The sequence below is a fragment of the Choristoneura fumiferana genome, chromosome 23 (assembly GCF_025370935.1).
Source record: "Choristoneura fumiferana chromosome 23, NRCan_CFum_1, whole genome shotgun sequence".
Taxonomy (NCBI): Eukaryota; Metazoa; Arthropoda; class Insecta; order Lepidoptera; family Tortricidae; genus Choristoneura; species Choristoneura fumiferana.
This window is the reverse complement of record NC_133494.1, coordinates 12,010,280-12,014,565: the sequence shown is the minus strand read 5'-3', so window position 1 is coordinate 12,014,565 and position 4,286 is coordinate 12,010,280. Positions and strand designations below refer to the sequence as shown.

Sequence of the window (4,286 nt, the reverse complement as noted above, 5' to 3'; positions counted from 1 at the left end):
AAGCTGCCCTTACTGTTTCTATGTTAAATCATAACTTTAACTGGGATAACATAATAACGATATTAAAACAAGAATGTGGAGATAATAGGGAGCTAAATACTTTATTAATAGAGTTAGCAAATGTAAAACGTAAGGGAAGTTATAAAGATTTTATTTTTGATTTGAAACAAAAAATTTTTTTATTAAAAGTAAACTTATGGATAAGTATCAAAAAGATAACATTGTTGACGAAGTAATGGAGCCATACATTAATACGGCGCAAAATACGTTATGAAGTAGCTTACCTTACCACGATCAAATTTATGTTAGTAACTGTGGATTCAATGACACGGTCCAAAAGATTCTACAACTAGAGGCTGAAGGTAGGTTTGACAATATCAAACAAAAAATTTCTAATATACTTCCGGCACCGCGAATAATTAGTCAAAACCCAATCCCGCGTTTTCAAGATAGTCCTATGTATTCTTCTCAGAATAAACCAAATTTCCATAATCAATCTCCACGAACTCAACGCTACAATCCTCAATGGGTTCCAAACCCAAATAATGTATTCACAAGACCACAGCATCCATATTTTCAAAATCAAGGCTTTAATAGGGAACAAAGACAACAACAACCCCAGTTTCAACAACGTCAATCATTTGTAAATAACACTGATGTATCTATGAAGACAGCACGCCCAGTAAGGCCTGGTCAAATAAATTTGGGAAGAAATCTAGTGGCAGAAGAACTGTATTACCACGGAGATAATGATGAAATAATGATGCAAGAGTACGAAATTCCTCCGTTCGCCCCAGAATACCAAAACAATCAATACTACGATAATTTACCTGAAAATATTCCATCTACGTCGAGTTTAAAAAATGAAAATTTTCAAGAGGAATCAGAGACGACCGATCCTACATAGAATTTAATCATGTTAAATCTTATTTGCCTTATTTTGAAACAGAAACGCCTAAATTGAAAATATTAATCGACACAGGTAGTCAGCGATCATTTATAACGAATAGAGCTCAACAACAATACTTTCAAGAATGCTGGAAACCGGAATCATTTATAGTTAAAACGTCGCATGGAACTACTGCACACAATGGAGTAATTGAAACGCCGTATTGGTGCCGATACTTCGGTAAAGACAATGGACCAATGAAATTTTATATTTATGACTTCAGCGACAAATACGATATTTTGATGGGTACAGAAATGATTGAACAAGTTAACGCGAAAATTGATTTAAAGGAAAGGAAATTGACTATGCCTGATAAAGAAATATTGATTTTTCATATGACGTCTGATGACAACCTAAATATCGAAGATTTATGTAAAATTTATTCAGATTTATTCTCAGAGGACGTAACTGATAGCGCAACGACTAAAATTAAGCATCACATTCACCTAATCAACGATGAACCAATTTATCAGAAGCCGTTTAGATTACCTCAAATACAACAACAAGAAATTAGAAAACAAATCGAAAAATTACTTTCTGAAAAAATCATTCGACATTCTGAATCACCTTGGGCATCAGCTGTACATCTAGTACCTAAGAAAATGGATCAATCAGGAGTACAAAAATGGAGAATGGTAATAGACTATCGAAGACTTAACGAAAAAACAAAATCAGATAAATTTCCTTTACCTAACATAGAAGACTTATTTTCTAAATTACAGGGGAATGAATATTTTACAACTTTGAACTTAACGTCAGGATACCACCAAATTTTAATGGAAGAAGATTCTATAGAAAAAACTGCCTTTAGCACGCCGGACGGTCATTTTGAATTCCTTAGGATGCCATTTGGGCTTAAGAACGCTCCAGCAACTTTTCAAAGAATGATGAACAGTGTCTTAAAACAAGAAATAGAAAAAAATATTTGTCTAGTATATTTAGATGATATTATAATTTATTCCAAAACTAAACAAGAACATGTAAATAACCATATCGAAAATACAAACTGAGACATGGATGCACAGAAAAACCAGAAAAAGAGACCAGCGCTGGGAATCGAACCCAGGTCCTCAGCAATCCGTGCTGCGTGCTATAACCCCTACACCACCGCTGGACAGGAATTTAGACACGAATTTTTCCTATGCATACATATCTCAGGTTGCTTATTTCTACTACGCTACTTATGCAGCAGCACTAGCGACATCTATGTTTTCGCTCTCATCGAGAGACGTCACATTCTATCGGAACCAACCGCTCACCCAGACAAGAGATGTCGCTACTAAGCAATCAAATTATGATTGGTTATTTGGAGTCTTTTTGTATTTTTTATTTCAACTCCAAATTTGTTACTTTTACGGGTATCCCGTGAAACCATATCGAAAATACAAACTGAGACATGGATGCACAGAAAAACCAGAAAAAGAGACCAGCGCTGGGAATCGAACCCAGGTCCTCAGCAATCCGTGCTGCGTGCTATAACCCCTACAGCAGTTGTTATTTCAAGATTTTATTCCTATCCCATGGGAATATCAGGATAAAAAGTAGCCTATTATTATTCCAGATGTCCAGCTATTTACATGCCCAATTTCATCTAAAACCGGCCAGCCGTTTTACGGGAAGGAGTAAAAAACATATACACACACACACACACACAAACTGTCGCATTTATAGTATTAAGTAGGATGGATCTAAATGTCTGTCTGTCAGGTAATGACCCAGAACCGCCAGAACCTTGACCCAGAGGCGCCCGCGCATCGTACTCAACACCTTTATTTATAGCTTGCTTTAACACTTGCTATTAAGGTTCCAAAGACAGAACTTAACTAACTTAAAGTTGTAAAACCTCGACATTGTCATTACAAAGTTTAATATATCAATAAGTTTTTGTTAAAAATAACATTTCGGTCCTTTTAACCCCCGACGCAAAGGTCTGTGGCACCGTAGCTCTTTAACGAGTGGACCGATTTGAATGCGGTTTTTATTTATTTGAAAGCAGGTTTTTTAGCGATAGTTCTCTTAGACATGTTTTAACAAAATCGGTTCAGCCGTTTCAAGATCATCAGCTCTTTTGTTCGCTGCGGTAGGAATCTTAGACGCATAATGGGTATTTACTTTACTTTCAAACACATGTGGGACCTAAAATTTGAAACAGCCATGTATGCTATATAACTATGCAAGATTATGGAATTCTCGGCCTGATGCTGCAGCCAGGATATCCAGAACACTAGTAGGTACACTCTTGATAAAACCATAGCAGATATATCGTGTTTGGATTCGTTTCGATCAGTATTTGATTCTACAAGCAATGCAATGGTGGCAACAGGATGAGCTGATGCTGCACCCAGGATATCCAGCACACTAGTACACTCTATAAAAAATAATAGCACATATGTCGTGTTTGGATTCATTTTGATCAGTATTTGATTCTACATACAATGCAGTGGTGGCAACACGACTGTGAGTATTTTATATATAGATGTATGCGGGTAGACAAAACATTATAATAAAGCAGTCTAAGCTCAACCTTGGTGTATTACTTACGCGTCCCGGTCCCATACTCTGACATGGCGCAGCCGGATCAATTTTTTATTCTGATAATTGGGTGATAATTGTAACTTGTCTCAAAACACCAGAAAAAGTGAAAGTGAACGGTATCGAAAAAAAAAAGAAAAAAAAAGAGAAGAAACAGACTTTTGTGCGACAATGGAGTCAGTTTTACAACCACCGCCTCCATTCAATTTCGAGAACAATCTGGCGAATGTTACTTCTGGAAACTTAAGCGCAGAGTGGCAAAAGTGTAAAAAATCATGTAAGATTTATTTTGAAGCATGCGAAATAAATAAGAAGGAGAAGAAAGTCCAATTAAATATTATACTACACATTATTGGAGAAAAATGCCGTGAAGTTTATGAACAATTTAATGAAGAAATACAGACATAGACCAGCTGTTGAAACGGTTCGACTATTATTTTATTCCGAAAAAAAATTTAGCAGTAGAAAGACCGAGCAATATGTATTTGAATTAAACAAAATAGCGTCAAAATACGAATTCAAAGACCTGCAAGATGACTTGGTGTGTAGCAAGTTTATCTGTGGCGTGAAAGATATGGGACTTTCAGAATGGCTCCTAAGGGAACCAGATGTTACATTAAAGAAAGCTATAGATTTATGCAAGTTGGTTGAAATATCCAGAATGCAGGCACAAAATATGAAAACTGACAGCGGTGATCACCATAGCATACATGAAATATCCCAAGACACTCACGGAATCGAACCGGGGACCCAGCTCAGCTATAACCGGGCGGCCGTCACTCACACCGCCGCGAACAATCGCTAG

The 4,286-nt window shown here is 36.6% G+C and overlaps 1 pseudogene; it reads left to right on the top strand.

The window, feature by feature from the left end:
• Window positions 1–3,331: 3,331 nt before the first annotated feature.
• On the top strand, window positions 3,332–4,286 carry LOC141441238 (uncharacterized; annotated as a pseudogene).